Below are 20,987 nucleotides of genomic sequence, written 5' to 3' on the forward strand. Positions count from 1 at the left end.
GAGCTTTCAATCAAACCTAAGTCAGATGAGAGAATGTTTTACATCTGTCAGTTCTTCAATGTTCTAAATTAATTAAATGAAATTATGTTTGTCATTGTGATTGACGAACATTAATGCTGCTTTAGGCAACTGAGTAGATTGTTGTAGCCTACTTGTAAAATTATTGTTTATACATTGTACACTGAACAATATGACCTTTGGCCTTTACATAATGCAATTCTTGTGTGTCATAGACCTAAACAAATTTTTGATGCTAATTTATACAGATCCATCAGCAAATGCTTTGTTTATTTAGCTATTTGGCCCTTCCAGCCTTGGAATGAAATGAGAGAGAAAGACACTTAAGTTTGATGTGCTGCCTTACCATCATATATTAATCTCTTCTCCAGTTATTTACAGGAGTTGTTATAACTTCCAGAACAAACCCTCAGAAACAGTCAACCAAAAACCAAGCAGGCAGAAAAATATAAATATTATAGACAACTAACTAAACATACTATAACTTATTTACAAAACACAATCACACACACCATGATGCTCATTCAATCGTTTAAAATTGTTCAATAACTGTAGGCTATATAACTCAAAAGGCGGACTCTTTAGAGTAAAAGGTTTTAACATATTTCACTTTGTTTTAATGTCGTTTTAAAACCCGTATAAATTTAAACGTGGAAACCAATTAACAACTTGCAGCCAATCATAAACAGCACCAGCACTGACGTCATTAAATATTGACGTACGTTTTTTAATCCGATTAACTTTCTCGCGCAGTTTACCCCACGTTAAAAATATTGAACAACGACGCCAAACGTGTTAATCGTCGTTATGATAAACACCATCATTTTACTTCATATGTCAGAAGAAAACCATAGCGAATTTACGTGGCGACATTTCTGTTTCAGTGTTAATAAATACGCAAAATACAACGCTAAACCCGTGTTTACAAACTTACAGTAGCTAGGAAATCCTGAAATCTGGAGGATTCATTACTAAACCAGGGTAATTTATAATTAAATGTGAGAAATTAACTAGATAACCAAGGATTACAATAATCCAGAATCCATTTAAACTGCTAAAAAACAACAACACATGAGATACTATTCAAATCTGCACAAAAGCAACAGATGTGCAGGGATATGAGATACACTACTGATACATTTAGTCGTTTATATTGTTTCAGGTTAATAAGATTATTCATCTGGATAAAAGCATTTTATCTGACTGGTAAGTTACCTAACTGTTGAATTATGTATGTGAGAAATCAAAAGACTGGCATTGCACTAAATGTTTGCTTTGTTATTGTTTGTATATGATTTGCTTTGTTGGCCCTGCTCTTCTTTTTAACTGATGGGTGTTGCCTGTGCTTTATATTTACATCTGCTAGTACATTTTATGTCAGCATTCATGTCATATTCTGTATCTGAATAGGCTATCAGCGTTCAATTAGTGATATGTCCTTGGCACCTCTGCAAATTAAGACTCTAAAAAACCTAACAAACAGAAATGTCACTTCTCTTTATCTAAGACCGATTTATAAAAGCAAAGCCAAGGACTTTTTTAATTTTCAAGGGAGCAATTGTTCCAAATGAATCATTTTATTTTGAAAAGCTGTTTCATTTTTATTAACCCTTCCTAACCGTCTTAAGTTCTTATCTGTGAGTCTGTGACAAATTCATTTCATATAATTCATGTCTATTAAAAAAAGATAGCTAGAGCCTTGATCTTGAGTGACCCGTGAAAGCTTTTTTTCTCTCTCTCCATTTTTCCATTGGAATATACACAGTGTGATAGATTTTGACAGTTGTTTGTCTCCTGGTTTGTGTCCTGACTGAAAAAATGAACTTAAAATGCAGTGGACAGGCAAATTTTCAGTTGGCTTGATATACAAACAAAGAAACAGGACAGAATCAACGGTAATATGTCAAAGCGCATATGAAGGAATTCAGCCTAGCTGCTCTTTGAGGTAAATCTAACATTTAAATAAGATGAATCAAACATCTCAAAGTTGTATGATCTCGCCTGTCAAACAGCGCACAACAAGACTGCAGAAAAACTATATTGACACGAACACCTGGAACACATTTTCTGTGAGCTAAACAGTTCGCAGTTCAAAGGAAACTTGAGCTTGTTTATGAGAGTAACACTTTTGTTGCTGGAACAACTATTGTATTTATTAATATTACAATTTTGGAATAGGTTCAGGATGCCATGCACCTGAGGATATATGACATCATATCTATCTAGGTTATCTCTAAGTCGCTCTAGATGAAAGCATCTGTAAAGAGTAAATGTTATTTACAGCACCACTGAGCATTACATAACAATCCTCTGCCTGTTCAGGAGGAATTTCCTCAGTTCAATCCAAACTATGTAAATTCAGAAAATGTGAGATGGTTGTACTTTCACTGGAGGGCTTTCAGGTTGAAACCGAGTTCATTATTTAAAGTCTGATGTTTGAGTTTGATCTGTTCTGTCCTAGGTGCAGTTGATAAATGTGGCCACCATAATTTTTTGTGTGGCTCAGAAATGACACACTTCACCATGAATCAGTCTTATTCAACTGTTGTGTGAGCAGTTGCTACAGAAAGGCCTGCGAACCTCTTCGTATCCTCATGCTTGATCCGTAACCTCTTACTGAGAACTGTGGTGAGGAGTTTTGCTGGCATATCTTTCTCTTTCTCTCATGGGAACAGCAGACGTGTGTATATGTGTGTGTTCATTTGTTTGCAAGTGTGTGTGTGTCTGTGGAACTCTGGCTGACTCGCAGCTCCACATACCGTAACACACACAGATCCTTTTCCCACTGCACCACAGTCGTGCCGAGCATTGCGAGACCCTCAGACCCGTCTCACACACACATGCCTCACATTACAACTGGCGTCTTCACCGATCACTGCGAGTGTCTGTTCGGGATATGGCTGTGGTGGTCATACAGGGGCCCGAAAAATCCACTTCTTGGAAAGTCTGCTTAGCGTCAGTGTGAGTTTTAGTGGTTGTGGCCACATGTTAAAACTACAAAATGGCTGGTCTTGAGTGGTGGTCCAATTGTGATGCTCCTAGTTTCCAGAAGAGGGCACTGTTAGTTCAAAATCGTTGGAAGTGCAATCAAGAGCTGTTATTTTATTTGCAAGATTCCTCTTTTTCTATTTTAAGGGCAGTATAAATGCAATCTATCTATGTTTATTAAATCTTAACAAGATCATTTTTGGAGCAAAGGATTGTTACTCTTTATTTAGTGCTTGTAAAGTGAGATGACCCTGATTCTGTAGGACCAAATACGAGGTTAAAGACCCCTTAAATTCTTCAGGTTGCTAAATATGTTGCTTCAGTGTGCCAGTTCTGAATGATGAATGATTAACAGTAAATAATTAAGCCGATTATGAGAGAAGGAAGAGAAAGGAAAACAGATGCAGGGGTCTGGGTCGCATGGGCATTAAGACAAATCACCATGACGATAAGCCTTTAAGAGTGTGGATCCAAACGGCGCTTGCCAAGTTCCGCTCCGAAACATCTAAGCCATGAGCGTGCCTTCGTTTTGGACAACAGCATGCATCATGAGGGATCTGGGGACGGAGGCGGACGGAAGCCGCAAAGACATTATTGCAATTATTCATATCTCTTGTGTCATTAAATAGATTTAGAGTTGGTGTTCGTTTCAAAGGCCAGATTGCATGCCTTCCATGTGGCTTGTTGTTGTTCAGTAAGTTGCGTATGGCCATATGTACAGTGTGTTAGGGGTGCTTCTGCAGTGGACCTCAATGGACGTCCATAACTGGATCACGTTCAGCGTTAACCCACTTGTTGTTTATATCTTATGACTAGTAATCCCATATGACCCAACTCGGACCACACTGTCCTGCTTCTGCGACCTCGCTGATCGAATTTTAAGAGTGTTCTGTGCTTGGCACCAATCATGCGACATATTCACGCCTCACGACCATATTTTCCGCCCCATAGGAAATACAACAGGCCTGCAATAAATCTCGCAATTACACAATAGAAAATACAGAATATGTAAACACATGAGTTTTAATTGGAAACACATTTGCTGCTTTGCAGCCGAGGGAAAGCAGCTTTCAGTAACGTCTATACAGACTGTAAATGAGTAATTGCCTCAGCCTCTCTCAGCCTGTCTCCATTTTTTAAATTCTTGACAGCCCGCTAAGGAGAGAGGCTGGATTTTGCACGAGCGGGGTCCGCTTTGACCCCTCTCGCAAGTGCAGTCCTCAGGGATGTGGGGGGGAAGCCTTATTATTTTTCTGTGAGGCTACGGAGAGACGGAGAGAAGGACAGGTGAAGAAAAATTGAATGAGAATGAGATGGGGGTCCCAGGTTGAAAGGGGACCTGGAGAGGCTTGCTTTATAGAGGCTGAGGAGAACTTTTTGGCCTGTTACCCCATGTATATGCGATCGCAGGCGCTTACCGATTTACTTCAGCAAATGTGTTTCTGATAAGTCAGCACAGAGTTTACATCCACTGAGCTGCTCTGTTCTCTTGTTTCAGACCCCAGCACTCCTCCCGTCCACATCTTGCCAGCGGTCCTGGGTGAATCTCACGAAAACATGTCCAGGTTGCATTTCAGTCCAAAATTCAAAGCTAAATACAATGAGAAATTGTATTTGTCAGAAGAGTATAAACCTATTTTTGTTTCAGTAAATTCTTAAAAATTAGGCCAACACATATAGTTTTTTGGACATAGTTTTTTTGGACAATTCTTTAAATTATCCTCTATTATTAGATTTTTATTAATTTAATAAAGATTTTATGTCAGCATAAAAGTAAATACAAAATTAAAATTTGTATAGTGACAGAAAAGACATTTATAATGTTACCAAAAGTTAAGTGTTTCAAATAATTCCTGTTCTTTTGAACTTTATATTCATCAGGAATCCTGAAAAATGCATCATGATTTCCACAAAAATATTAAGGAATACTATTTGCAACATGGATAAAATGTTTCTTGAGCAGCAAATTAGCGTATTAGAATAATTTCTAGAAAAGGATCATCATGTGGCACTGAAGACTGCTACAAATTCAGCTTTGCATCACAGAAATAAATGACTTTTTAAAATATACCAAAATACTAAATAGTTATTTTTAGATTCTAATAATGTTTTACAATATTTGAACAAAATAAATGCAGCATTGGTGAGCATAATTCTTTATAATACTTTCGAAGGCATTTTAAAATCTTACTGACCCCTTTTTTTGTCACTTGTGTTTTATTAATTTATTTGGAGAAATCTGTGTGCTTAAGTGTTATAAAAATAATGCCTTAATAATCTTAATGGCCTTGAAAGTAATTTTCTTCTCCTTTCTTCTCCATTTGGGCTAAAATATGACCCGGACATGTTTTTGACAGGTTTTTGTGAGACTCGCCTTCTTACTGTATTTTCCAGCATTCAGTGTCTCTGGTGACAGAAAATGAAAATATGGGGTCAATGTTTCGTTTAGAAGGCTAGATGGTTCTACTGTTGCTATGGACACAGCGCTGCTGAATGATTTACCCATTGTATTTGCTTTCTTTAAAAGTGATGGTGATTTTAAGAGCTTTATTGATGTGCTAGACCTATAGATTCATCTTGCTGTCAATTTAAATATCATTATGAATAGATCTGTGTGTATAACTTGAATACAAAGGTGGGGGTAAAATATTCAGAGAACACTCTTTAGGGTTTTACTGGGTCTAAGCATACATTTTAGGTTTGGCATAATTTCTGCTTCTCTTTCATGGCATCACAAACCCATTGGCTGGTACTTTTGCTTTTTGTTACTTCAGCTGTGTGCTCAAAATAAAGACCTGTAAACCAGTTAAACTTAAACTTAGCCGCAATGGGAATTACTTTGGCATTTGATGGTTTCTCGGCCAAGGGTCACACTTTCCTTTGCTGCTTTCAGCCAATCACGATGAAACAAGCAACGTCATTGGTTGTCAGCCTTGTCACTCAAACCTCAAATTCCCGGAATTAACTAGGCATTAGTAATTCTTGCATAGTTTGCCAACTTCGAGATATGGAAAATACAACAAGAACCCATTAGGACGTAACCAATATCATCTCGGTGGCAAATCAACCTTTTCACACAGTTCCAAGCATTCCTCTGTCGCATTAGAGGCCAGTTGTCAATGGGCTGTTTGTGCACTGATGTCGGATTTCGTTCCTCGAGTGTGAAGGACAGTCTCATTTGTTCTTGTTTATTAGATATCAAATGTAGGAGCACAAATGGCCCAGTAGGTTGCCATTTATATCACACTGGTGTGCTACCATGCGAGAACGCGCTCTCTCTGAGACTGGATTTGCTTGATTGGGCTTTCTCAGCTAGAATTGCGCGTCTGCTCTTTGTGTCCATGTGCCCATGTTTCCTCTGTCTGTGTGTCTTTGATTCCAGTGGCAGCTATGGATCTGATCATAAAACCCTTTCCTGTTTTCCCACTCGTACCCCTGCTGCTACCACTGTAGTCCAGTCAAATAAAAATGGGCGCAAACACACTACCTTAAACCCTGCCAACCCTGGTCCGGTGGGCTTTTGCCAACAACTCCACTAAATCAAGTCACTGAGTGAGGCCTGGTGGAGATTAATGGCTAGAATGGGTGAGATGACATTTATGAGAAACAACACAGGCCATCCGTATTTGATGAAGAAGATGAGAGCGCTCAATGTTGCATTGGAATTCACTTCACTTTTATTTTCTGCCACTGGCTCTGATCGATACCATTGATGTGGAACTTGAGGACCAACCATCTTTTAACATGACTTAATTGAGTAATTTATCTTTCAAATCCAGACACTTAACCCCTATCTCATGTGTTGGTAGAAAGAAGCAATTGTTTTTGTCCTTTGCACTTAAAGGGATAGTTCATTCAAAATGTTAATTCATAGTTTACTCACTCTAATGTGCACATGTTCCAAACCTGTAAGACTTTCTTTTGTGGAACACAGAAATATTATGTTTTGAAGAACACTTAGGTCTAAACAACATTGGACCCCATTGACTTTCATTGTATGGACAAAGAAACACTGAGACATTTCTCAGTATCTTCATTTGTGTTTTAGAGAAAAAAGCAAGTCATACAAATTTGGTACTATTTTATCAATGTCCTTACTACCTTGACCATGGTTATTCTGTTGTTCTGTTGTCTGTATTCCCTGTCTATACAGGGTCAGAAGGGAACTAACCCTTTAAAGGCCATTTGTTTCTACAAAGCACCAAGTATTAGAAGTTATCAAGAGAAGGAGCCAAATAAGAATTTATTGGCTCTTTTTTATTCTGTGAAACACAAAAAGATAAGTGAAGAACATTGGTGTCTAAATAGCATTGGACCCCATTGACTTTTATTGTATAGACAAAAAACAGTGAGGAATTTCTCAACATATCTTCATTTCTGTTCCACAGGAAGTAATAGTCATACAAGATTGGAAATCATTAGAGTGAGTTTATTTATTTTTTTGGGTGAACTATGCCTTAAAGACAATGTCGAATTATAAGAAAGAGACATTTTCTGGAAGATAGATGTTGGCATACAGTGTTAAAGGCGATTTGTTTCTACAAAGTGCCCCGTATTGGAGGTTATCAGGAGATAGAGAGCCAAATTAGAATGGATTAGTCACAGATTTAAGCATGTGAACAGCTTTCTCCCAGACCGCAGACCTCCGTGCTTGATGTCCATGATCAATGCCCCTAGACAGCGCTGAAAGATGCTATTCATCGTCATTACTGATGCAGCTGTTTATGCGAGCGCGTGTTTGTGTCTAAATGGAGACACATGGAGTCGAAATAACAAGTTGTGGTTGCACTCTTTCATCGCACTCCTTACGGTGTAATTTTTCCAAAGTGTTTCTTTTAGTGTTAGCTTTATTGGTTCCAAAACATTTATGTAATTTTTCACTACTATAGCAAAAACAATTACTGTTCCAAACAAGTTTCCTGAAAACTTCCCCCATTTGTCATTGGACGATCACACAGATAGTACTGCCATTGGATGAGCCAATGTTGCTATGTTACACTGGTCAGGAGACTCAAACAAACAGAGCAATGTTTTGAATATCAAGGCGATCAATTTACAAGTAGTTTATAATTGTTGTTTTTTTTATAGGTAGAGTTCTATGCAGTGATAAGCGGGTGAAATGTTTTTCTGTTTTGTAGTAACTATAGTGAGGTTTTTGTCTTTGGCACTATCAAGACATCCATTTTTACATGCTATAATTTCATTAGAGACTATGACTGACTCTTTTCCATAGAAACTCCATGGAGTTTAGATAGAAGACTGAACTTCTGTCAGCCTTCCATGGTATCAAATGTTAGATATTTTTAATGGTTCAAAGATGAGATTTGGTTCTGGCTCAGCAGTTTTTGTGGATCTATTTTTTATGAGCAAAGGACTTCAATTCACTAGACTCCTCAGAAATGGACAATTCATGTGTTATTATGTTTAGTAGAGCCATCTTTCAAATATTATTTTCTGGTTTTCACATCAACCAAATGAACTGAACTCAAATGACAGACTGAACCAAATCTGCGCCAAAAGATCTAGTGTGAAATTAACCTTTAGCGGCGTATTAATTTTACTGTGGTACCATCTAGAAACATTACACTTAGGAATTCTTCACACTGACATGTGTCCTTTTTCCCAAGATCTTTTTGTATTTAATAAATCCTTTTTAAAGTCACGGACAGACGATTAGTTGTAAGACACCTTGAAATCTTTTAAGAGGGTGAGGAACATCTCGTCATCTCCGCTTCCTCTCTTGGTGTGCATCACATACAATCGCATAGGATATATATTATAAAAAACCTTTAGTGAAAAGGATTTATGGATCACAGATTGAAATTATGTCTGGAAGCCAAAAGTGATGCTGAAACCGAAAGCTGATACTGATCTGAGAAATGCCAAGTATTCTGCTGAGGAGCAGCGATTTTTACCACACCGGAGCGGATCAGCTCTCCGGTTTCATTTGCGCTCTTCGGGGACAGGCGATCGTTTAATCCCATCCCGACATTGCCGGGGAGGAAGTGTGATGGGCTCTTTCGAAGCATGAGCTGTGACAGGAACACAGACAAGAGGTTCTTAATGGGCCCATGGGGAGACAGCGATCCCAGTTATCAATCAGAGATAAACCGAGAGCCAAAACAGTTTAATCATTAACACACACACACTCATGTTCAAAGATGCAACTGTATACGCTATCCATGAACCTCACGTACTCTGCTCTTTTTTAAATCGTAGTAGTGCATAGACAAGATATGTGCTGCATTGACTTTTATTTAATCACTCTACTGCAATGAAAATCCATTATCCGAGCTGTTTATGACAGATTTGATCTGTGGTTTAAGTGTTGCTGTTTTCTGAGTATGATTCCTGTTTGGCTTATCAAATAATTTTACATTTTGTTCCTTTAGCAGACTCTTAGCAAACTACTAACTGTAAGAACGAAATACAAAAAAGTGTACGCTAATCAATGCATCCTGATAAAAGATCCAGTTATTTCAATTAGTAAAGAGGATTGAGTGCACCTTAAAAATAAATGACAACTGACAAATAAATAAACATTTATACATTTACAGTACATTTGAATACAATTAAATCATATATTATCCATTTGTCAGAGATAAATATTTTTATTTAAATGTAATGATTAACTTAGAATATTTAACTATATACTATAAACCATGACATAAGCTAAACATTTGTATAATGTAATTCTATAATTTAAAATAAACAAATAATAATAATAATAATGTAATAAATGTTTGAGTATTAATGATTTAATATTTATAATTACACATGACGCCGATATTTTAATTTCATATTTTTATTTATTTTTAAAGTGATTTATTAATGTTTTTATTTTTCTAATTAATTTCAAACTGAAATCAATTTGACTTGAAAACTGTGAATGTATAGACCGACTGCTGACATGTTAAGATTTCTTCTGTACAATAACCTCAGTGCTCCTCTTCAGATTTGGGCAGCGCTGTTAGAGCAGGACGGCGCGCTCAACACATGTCCCTTGGGACCCTGACTGAATGCAATGACCTTGTGATGGATTTCAAGAATTTTGAGTTGTATGTGTGTGTGTGTGCTGTTTGCTCTTTGTTCACAGAGTGTGCTGAATCGACACAGTCTTGTAAGACATAGTGAGGCATCGATCCAGTAGTGACACCCCTGATCCCTGGTACACACACACATCCTCAGAAGTTGGGAGTATGTGCTGAGAGCTGCAGAGGTCTGGAAATCGCTGAGACAGAGAGAGCGCGCACTCATGTATGGATAAAACATTGCTTCATGCTGCAGGGAGAGAAGAGTGTCTCAGTAGACCAGAAACAGGCTGCCAACACCCCCCTCGCAAAACCTGCAGTGCTGCTAGAGTCCACAGTGACAATAAAGCCCAATCCGGATGGGACTGGGTTTCCCTGAGGAGGTCAGGTAAAATGGTGCTTCACAGGCATATTTTCTGATTTAATTTGTATTTTTCTCTCTCAGTCCCTGTAAAAAAAAATTATGATGCAAAATACCTTAACAATTAAGCACTGGGACCCAGGTTCGGGTCCAGCATGGGACATGTCATGTCCCACATCCATTACTCTCTCTGTCCCACTTCCTTTGTCGAGTCTAAACTGTCCTATATACTGTAGGAAGGCAAAAGCACTAAAAATATTACTTTTAGATAATAAATAAATAAATGTCTTTTTATAATCACCATCATTGGTATAATTAAAATAATGGCAACAGATTATTATTATTATTGTTGTTGTAAAATACAAGACAATTCCTTATTATTATTATTATTAGTATTTTATTAAATATATTAAACGAAGTAAAACTAAAGTATAAACTAAATTGCACATATATATAAAATTCAATTATAATATGCCAATTAAAGACAATTAGACAATTCTTTTAATAAATATAAATACATTTCTATAATTTATAGTACATTTTATAATTATAATTATTATTGTCTATTAATTGGTTTATTAGTTTATTAATGAAAAAAATATGATACAAGGGGTACATTTATATGATCCTATTATCATCATAACTTTACTGATCCCCTTTTTTCAAGTAAAGGCTGAAATACACAACGCAACTTTTAAAATCTTTTCAATTACAAAGCACTAGACATCATACACTTACCGACTGTAAAAAGTTACAGAGGCTGGGCATCACACATACGACACTACAACATGTTCAAGTCATCAAACTCATGCATATCAAAAAACACATGCCTTGCTAGCTATAGTCTGTAGCCATCCTACACTGTGTTTTTCAATAAAATTTGTCAACTGAAATCCGCAGACTAGCTCTGACTTTTCAGCATCTAGCGTTAGCTTGTTCAAACTGTAAATCGGGGGAAAAGTCATGTGTAAGTGTGTGTATTTTCAGCATTAATGCACCTGCTAGGCCGTCACCTCTGTATTACAATCCGTTCTCACCTCCTCCGACTCTTACTGCTCTCGTTCAACCTCAACATAAATTTAACACAATTACCCATCTCTTCACACACACACACACACACACACACACACTATTGCCGCATCAGCCTCTCTCCACATGATATGGAGTCATTTTCTCCTACTAGGCAGTAATTACCCCAGATAAGGGGCAATTAGAGCTGGTATTTGGTAATGACCGCCACTGGACATGTTTAATTACAGACTGCTCTAATGCAGCGCTTGATTCCTGTAATAAAGAGATCTCGCTTTGAGGCAGTACTGAGGCAAAAGAGAGAGGGAGAAAGTGAAGTAACAGGACAGACTAACACACCTGCTAGGTAAAGCCCCAGGAATATATGTGTACTTGTACCCCAATAAAAAGGGCACAGGTTCACAGACATTTTTATTTTATTTTATTCTACTTTTAAATGTATTTTATAGTATTTAATTAAATATACCAAGAAAATAAATAATTTATATTAAAAAATAATATTTATATTTCTGTTGGATACATTTTTCCTTTTAATTTTACACTCGAATAAAATAAAATAAATGACTGCTTATTAATTTTTTAAATAAAAGCATAAATCACAATAATAATAATAATAATGATTGCAATTTTTTTTATATTTCAAATTATTATTATAAAATATATATATTTTTAAGGTATTTAAGGAATTTTAGGAATTCATGTTTTATTATAAACTAAAAATAAGAAAAAGAAAAATAGTATTTTCACTGGAGGTCTTAGACCTTTGTTCTTCGCTGAAAATAGAAATTTTTCAAGTGAATGAAAAAGCAGAAAGCAAGGGTGCGTGAAAAAGACAACTGAACTTCTCTCTACAGGTGTACAGTATATGTCAGTGCTCCGGCTGATTTAGCCGTGTTCCTCTCTGGGTCGCGACCTCGAGTGCCGCTGTGGTGATACACTGTTATGTGCGGATCAGCAAGACAAAGACCAAGGGTCGAGTCACACGAACAGGGAAAGAATCCGAGCAAGCTTGAAAGGAGACCCCCATTTATGGCCCGTCTCCATGCATCACCCGGAAATAGTTGAGGGAATCTCAGCACACACATACAAACTGAGCCTCTGCTAATGTAATCAGACAGCTATTCTTAAATCCCACTCTATTAATAAATCATTACTCTCACATCAGCACCCGGCTATATAAAATCATTAGGGCTGCGACACTGTATTGGGTGTCTGTATAACACCTCAGCAGGGGACGGTCTATGATTTCAGTCTTGGGGGTCTCAGTTCAACCTAAGCGTGAGTTGATGTGGCTCTGAGAAAATATTTCGTGTGAGAGGTCATGAATTCGAATTTAGCTTTACAGACAGCTTTTTAAAATAATTAATGCACCAATCATTAAAACTCTGCTTATACAGATAAACTGGTATGTTTTCATGTAATGGCTGATATTGATAAATGACTATACATATATATATATATATATATATATAACATTTTAAATGTGAATTTAGGCACCAAAATATTATAACAATTTGTTTTAAAAATTACATTAAACTTTAAATATAAAGTTTAATTTAATACCAAAAATGTTTGCTTTTGGACTTGGGTCTAAAATTCAAGGATTCTGTCATTTCTGTATGAAATAATTTAATTATAAAATATGTATTTAATTAAAATCAAACAAACAAAAAACACACAAAAAATAAAATCAGTCATTTTAAATGCTACAGATTGAATTTAGGCACCACAATATTATAAGATTTGTGTTTTTTAAAAGTTGAACTTTTATAAAAAAATTTGTTATATTATTAAAATTAAATTAAATGGAATTAAATGTAATTAAAGTTAATTATATTTAATTCAATTGCATTACATCACATTACATTAAATTGAGTGATTTGTATACTATACCAAAAAAGTTTGCTTTTGGGATTGGGTCTAAAATTCAGCAATGCAGTAATTTATAAATAAAAAGAATTATTAATTTTAAACTAGATATTTTTTTATTTATTGATTAGTATAAAATGTTAAAAAAATAATAATAATAATAATTATATTATTTCCTTTTGGAAGCCTTTTGGAAGTTTTGGATTTGATTTTTAAGATTCATTCCTTTTATAAATTAAATTTATTTTATAATATTTTTTAAAGAAATATATTGATACTAGTAACATTATAATTTTTTATATCATTATAATCAGAGTGCTGAAACGAAAGAAGGCTACTAAATCATCTGGTGTCTAAAATTGTCTTTGTCCATCTGTCAGGATGGACTGTGTTCTTATAAAGCTCTGTTTGTGCAGTTATTATGTGTGTTTGTGGACAGTGCGTCCTCTAGCTGCTCTTGTAAAAGGTCTAATGTAACTGGACATCTGATGAAGACGTTAGCAGAGTGTGAGGTCAGGTGTGTACTGACCCTTTGAACTCTGACCTCGCCTAAGTCCCAGGGTCCATATTTAGATCTCTTTTCTGGTAGTTCCCTGGGGAACCTAGTCTGGAGGTATGCGTGTCCTTATTTAAACACCATCAAAACTTTGCATGGATTCATCCTGTGCCTCATCTCTTATTTAACTCTCCTTGTGCTTTCTCCCTCTCATTAGCATTCATTAATACCTGTCATATTTCAGACAGTCGTGTTTATCTTGTGACAGGCTGTAATTCAGCCTGTCGTTCTGCACAGGGATCCAACCCCACCCCCAAGATGCTCTTTATCTCCACTTCTCTTAAACCTGCTTTCATCGAGACGGGCTGATAAAACACTTACTGAGATGTAGATCAGTCATTTTAAGTGCTATTAAGGTAGTGATGTTATTCTTTGTGACGTGATGCCTGATTTTGCCAGAGGATGGAGTCATTACGATGAACCCAGAGCACCGTGCCCTCTTGCAGTCATGTCAGGGCTCAGTTTAATTCAAAGCCATGAGTCAACACTGCAAATGCAATTGTAATGATTGACTCCTGTCCCAATGGCCTCATTTAACTTTTATTGTGTTAGAATGGCAGGCAAATGGTCATGTGAGTTAAGGATAAGCTAAGGACAGTCAAAAGAGCTGGCTAGGATCTCTGCATTTCTTGCTTGTTAAAGGAGAAATTCACTTGTCTAATCCAAATATTCTAACTCACTAACATACTGCTGACAGAATTATGCATTTTCTACTTTTCCTCTGGTGTGATTTAGTTTTTTATTTTATTTATGCATATCCTATCATTTCCATCTAGTGTTTTTAACCCTTTCATGCATGAATTATGATAACCTCAGTCAGGATTTTTTTCCTATGTGTTTTTATTGCTCTTAGGGCATGAAAAACAAGAATTGATTTTTATTTTATTTTTTTACAAATTTTTCAAAGAGATCTTCAGATGTCCACTTGAGTGGAAAGCATGCGGTTGGTTTAAACTTAAGATATACTGTATTAAATATAAGACAATAATCAAACAGATAAAGTATGTGAATTTCATTAGAACAAACTAATGAATGCAATTATATCAAATAATGTGAAAACTATAAAATATATGCAAAAAATATAAATGCAAAATATTGCAATGGCTTCATACAACTTCATACAAGTTGCACTTCGCGTATCTATGATATCAGAACATGAGGACGTGATTCCATCAGAATTTTCTACAGCCTGTCAAGGTACAACTGTGGAAACCACTCAGATGCTCCCTCCAGTGCACCAGAGTATGGAGATTTACCCTTATTAGCTGATAATTATGATTATGTTCAAGATGGACATGCACATTTCTATCATAGCCCTCCTCTGAGAAAACCTTGCGATTCGTTTTTTCAATCTCATCTGAAATGATCAGTGTTGGGGGTAACGCATTACAAGTAACATGCATAACCCATTCAGATTACTTTTTTGATGTTACAAGTAAAGTAATGTGTTACAAGTAACATGCATTACCTAATCAGATTACTTTTTGATCTAACAAGTAATTAACTACAAGTAATGTGCATTACCTAATCAGATTACTTTTTGATGTAACGAGTAAAGAAACGCATTACAAGTAACATGCATTACGTAATCAGATTACTTTTTGATGGTATGAGTAAAAAAAACGCATTACAATAACGCACATTACATAATCAGATTACTTTTTGATGTTATGAGAAAGGAAACGCATTACAAGTAACATGCATTATGTAATCAGATTACTTTTTGATGTTATGAGTAATGAAACGCATTAAAAGTAACATGCATTACGTAATCAGATTACTTTTTGATGTTATTAGTAAAAAAAAGCATTACAATAACATGCATTATAAAATCAGATTACTTTTTGATCTAACAAGTAAAGTAATGCATTACAAGTGTCATACATTATGTAATCACATGACTTTTTTCGATGTCAATGAAAATGACATTCTAATAATACAAATACTTTTATTTACAGTAGAAAAAGTCAATGCATATTAAGTTTTTAAGTTTTAAATTTCAAAAACAATATTCACATAATTATGAATTGTAGCTGAAATATAGCCATTGCATGCATGACGTCCACTACAGTGGACATGTGATTAATCAGTGTTTTCTCTCAATCTAAAATCAAAACTTGGAAAATTTTACTGTGATATGACTCATTAGATATTGCTTTATGCTGCAATATTTTTTTACCTACAAGAGTCTCCTAGGATAGAAGGAATGGGTGGATATTCTGGAGCAACTTGGCATGTCTGACTGACCCTTGGCCATCTTGGTTTGGAGGGGGAAAAAATCGAAACACAAAGGCTTCCCACTTGGTTGCAATTTATAGGATGATGCACCAGGGTCCAATGAAGAGATTGATGTGCAACTTTGCCATAAAAACCCGTGCAAATTCAAGAAAATGCTTTTTTAATAGCTGTCCACTGTAGTGACCACTATGCGTGAAAGGGTTAAAAGGATAGTTCACCCAAAAATGAAAATTAGATGTTTATCTGCTTACCCCCAGGACATCCAAGATGTAGGTGACTTTGTTTCTTCAGTAAAACACAAATTGTTGTCGTAGTTGTTGCAGTCTCTCTGCCGTACAATGCATGGCAAATGGTAACATAATCTATGAGAGTAAAAAAAAAAATGCACAAACAAGTCCATATTCAACCCTGCGGTTTGTGACGATACATTGATTTGAAAAGACACAAAACGATTGGTCTGTGCAAGAAACTGAACAGTATTTATGTAGGTTTTTACCTCTGATTCACGCAGTGGCCGAACTGTTAGAGTTCTTCTCGTGAGGCATTCTTCTTCATGCTTTATGGCGGATCACAGACTTATAAGTGCATTTCCGCCACCTATCTCTCAAATGGACCATTGACACTCTTATCTACAATCTCAATTAGCCGTGTCAATTGTCCACTTGAGCGATAGGTGGCAGTAATGCACTTATAAGTCTTCGATCTGCCATAAAGCAAGAAGAAGAATGCCTCACATGCTTGCTGCTGTGAAGCGTGTTTACAAGATTTCTAACTTAGGGATGTGCCAAATGAGGCTTTTGAAGCAGAGAGACTTTTACAACAAACTGCGTTGATGCTTCAAAGCTTTTGACACAGTGCTCTACCCTGCCATCTGGTGGTCAATAAGAAAATCTGTATTATTTAGATGTTTTGTTCATTGGGATGTCATTGTAGGGTTTAATTTTATATTTAATTAGCATATGCGTCAACATATTAGGTGGAATGTGTGTGTTTAGCGATAGTTTCCCAAATGTATATTAGTTTGCACAATAAAATTACAATTAACTTTAAATTGCATTAAACTTGTGTCGCCAATAAATTAGACCTACGTCATTTTTCATTGAATTTCATTTTGTATCTTCCTTACAAAAGAACACAAACATGCACACGTGTTTTAATTTTCATTCAGTCAACTGACATTCACGTCATTGTTTTTAATAGTATAATTAACAATGATATACACCACATAAAACTTTACATACATAATGCTGACTGATATAACTATAACATTGCACTAAATGGATCGCGGGTATGGGACAGCGTAGTCGACTCACTTTGTATTTGAGCCTAGCGTGACGTGTCAGTAAGGTGACGAAGCTTAGTTTTCACAGGTCACGTGACAGCCTCATTTCAAGCAAAGCTCCGGAACACTGTTACGAACCCCTAGTGTGTCTAAAACTCGTAACGTGTACCCATCCCTAGTTCTAACAGTTCGGACATTGCGTGAAATCAGAAGTAAAAAAAAAAAAACCCCTACATAAATACTGTTCAGTTTCTTGAACAGACTGATCGTTTGGTGTCTTTACACATCAGTGTATCATCACGAGCCGCAGGGTTTAATATGGATTTATCTGTGCATGTTTTTTTTACTCTCATAGATTCTGTTACCATTTGCCATGCATTGTACGGCAGAGAGACTGCAACGACTGAAGATAAAAATCATAATTTGTGTTCTACTGAAGAAACAAAGTCACCTACATATTGGATGCCCTGGGGGTAAGCAGATAAACATCTAATTCTCATTTTTGGGTGAACTATCCCTTTAAGATTGATGAAAGCATAGCTATTGATTGTGTTGTATGTTTTTGAATCACTAAAAAGAACCAACTCACTAGAGTCTCTCATTTTGGCATCAGACCATGCTGTTTGTGCTGTATATGTTTGATTCACTTGAAAATAATAATTAATAAAGATTAATAAAAATGGTAATTTGTTTGCGAATCTATGGAGCCCCGCTCATGACACGCAGGAAAAAATATAAGGCTAAATCGCGTGCGCATGATTTAGCAAATTGAGCGAACGAATCAGTAAATTGTGCGCAGAATTTATTATTTTTTTTCTTGCATGTCATGTGCGGGGCCCCATACGAATCAGACTACTCTGATTACGCATTTTTAATGATAAATATTTTTTAGTATTTCTGAATCACTTAAAACGTCTAAATATCATTTGGCTCTTGCAAGTAAGAACCAGTTTTTCATTCCCAACCTATACTGCTAATTGCAAACTGACAGTAAATATGCTAAATATAGAAACTCTACTTGATATTCCGAGTCAATAATCTAAGAGTTGTTTGGTTGCCTTGGATCCACTGCTACAGCCCCGTGATCTTCTGGCTGATAGAGCAGGGTGGATTTTGTTCTTTGGAATTCATCCCAAGGATGCATCTCAGAGACGAATGAGGCCAATATATCTCATCACCCTGACCAATTAGAGCCAACATACTATAAACAACTTTATAAAAATGCTTCATCAGAAGATACGCTGTGGGGCACAATGCAAAGTGGGGCTGAGGCCACATTCCTTCCATATGAACTTGCTTTAATAAGATTGTCAATGTTGTTGTTTTTTGAAAAAGCAACGAGTATGTGAAAAAGTTTGCCAACTGCTTGAGTTAAAAAAGAGCTTTATTCCCTCAGTTGAGCAGTCAGTATGGGGTTAGAATTGTTGCTTTATTCCAAATAAATAGATTATGATCCACAAATAAATGTAACAAGATTCACAAAAATATATCAAATTCACAAATAAATGTACAGAGTTTCACAAAAAAATATAAAACTCACAAATAAATAAAATGAGATTTGCAAATAAAAAAAAATATATTTACAAATGTGTTTAATGTCACAAACACAACTCTACCTGGTATTTATTTGTGAACCGCTGTCTGTGCATTTGTAAATCACTGCACGCATTTGTGGATCGGTTCCTGTGCATTTGTGGATTTGAAACACTTCTAGCGTCGACGTGCAGATAAATCCACAAATAAGTGGACTCCACCCACCGTTTACTCAAGCCAATCAAATAACGGCCACATTGAGCTGACCAATCGTAGCACGTTATCGCTTCAACCAATCACGTTTTGGCTTAAATCCGGGGGGGCGTCTTGCCTGATCGGCCATGTTGTGCGTACTTGTCTGTAACGTTACTTGTGGACTTGTGAAATGTCATCAGTCGCTGCCCAAGTACTGTTTCCCTTTTCAAAGTTCACATCTAGCCAAGTCCAGTTCAAATCCCCGGATGTGTTCTTGCTCCGCTCCTTTTACCGAGGATGCATGGAGAGGTGACTTGTGCGGACTTGATACGGGCCATAACCCAGAATTCAGCTCGAACCAGGTTAGCATCAATGGCGGAGGAGAAAACTCACAACTGTAAGTTATACATTTCGAAATACTATTGTTGTTTTATCACAAAATGTAACGTAGTTCTAAGAGCTTTGATGCCAGAATGTTGTTTAAACTTCAAAGCTACCGTCGAATTTTAAGGAACTATTTGAAAATTTGCTCAGACGATTTCGTTACGAGTTGAAAAGTAGCCTAACCCTCGGCAAGTCCTCCTAAAAAGTAGCTAGGCCCTGTAACATTTTGTAAAATATGGGGCTGCCTGTGTTGATTCTGTAGTGGATAAACATTTGATATATTTTGCTTTGGGTATATCTAATGGGCAATTGTTTTGCCTGAGGGAAAAGTTTCCTAACTAACGTTTGCCTAACGATACTTATATCAAATGCAAACCTTATTTTAGAGTGCTCTTGTCATTTTAACCAAATAGTTTGCTTGTCTTTATTTACATTTTTTTTACAAATTCTTTTATAATTGTATTATTTTTCATCAACTTAAATTAAGCATTATTTTTTATCAAGGGACTGCTGAGGAAACTCGGGCCTTGATAGAGTGGCGGGCGGCCAACGAAAGGCTTTTCACCGGGAGGCGCAATTCCTCCAAAAGTTGATGGGAGTGAGTATTCATTTTGAGTGCTTGTATAATTCCCTGCATGTCTGAAGGTTTGGAGCTAGATTTGGACAGTCTTCATCCATAAGAATGAATACGTTATTGAAGTGGAATCATGTAAATCTTTATGGGTTTGTTTTGCCTATAGGCATTTTGTTCCACTTCTGGTTTGGCCATAACTGCCAAACAGGCAAAGAAAAAATTGAATAACCTAAAAGATAAATACAAGGTAATCTGCCTGTTTCTCTACTTTCTGTTACTGAAAGAGGCTTACCAAGATGTGTGTAAAGACTTTCCGGTCATATTTGAAACCTAACATAGATGCATTGGCCCTTACATTTTATTTTGTAAAATGTAGTTTACTCCGTTTACATTGTTTACTCTGAGACTGTAAAAAGAATAGTTCACCCCAAAATGAACATTCTGCCATTCACCTACAATTTTAAGTTGTTTCACACCTGTATACACTATTTATTTATTTATTCTTTTTTTTTTTTTTTTTGCTTTACACAAAGGAAGAATATTTGTAACCTAAGAGTTCTGGGGCACCACTGACATGTGTAATTTTTTGGTGCCTCAAACTGTTAGGTTACAAAAATTCTTAAGAATATCTTCCTCTGTGTAGAGCAAAAATAAAAAATGTCTAAAAGTGTGGAACAACGTGAGGTGAGAACATGACAGCATTTTGCTTTATTTCAGGAGCTTAGGGACCCACCCACAGGAAAAGGGGTAGAGGCCGGTAGTGTGACTGCTGCCACCTGGCAGTGGTACACTGCAATGGATGCTGCACTCCAGGGGCAGCACTCGAGTTGTTGCATCAAACCCACTGCCACTACAGGTGGCTCAGTCAGCACACCAGGTTCAGCCCCTTCTGTGGAAGCCAGGAGTAGCCAGCAGTCAAGAAAGAGGCG

The 20,987-nt window shown here is 36.4% G+C and overlaps 1 protein-coding gene and 1 long non-coding RNA gene across 2 annotated transcripts in view; both read left to right on the forward strand.

Annotated features, from left to right (window-relative positions):
• The first annotated feature begins 737 nt into the window (after window positions 1–737).
• LOC132105669 (semaphorin-3aa-like) overlaps window positions 738–20,987 on the forward strand; it is a 112,183-nt gene continuing 91,933 nt past the window's right edge. The window contains exons 1-3 of the mRNA XM_059510951.1: window positions 738–999; window positions 1,181–1,224; window positions 10,103–10,433. The gene's annotated coding sequence lies outside the window, so the exon portion shown is untranslated. The remainder of the gene's footprint in view (window positions 1,000–1,180; window positions 1,225–10,102; window positions 10,434–20,987) is intronic.
• LOC132106260 (uncharacterized) lies at window positions 2,485–4,671 on the forward strand. Its single transcript, XR_009424091.1, has 2 exons — window positions 2,485–2,646; window positions 4,505–4,671. It is a non-coding gene; the product is annotated as an uncharacterized LOC132106260 (long non-coding RNA).

The sequence above is a fragment of the Carassius carassius genome, chromosome 26 (genome assembly GCF_963082965.1).
Source record: "Carassius carassius chromosome 26, fCarCar2.1, whole genome shotgun sequence".
Lineage (NCBI taxonomy): Eukaryota > Metazoa > Chordata > Actinopteri > Cypriniformes > Cyprinidae > Carassius > Carassius carassius.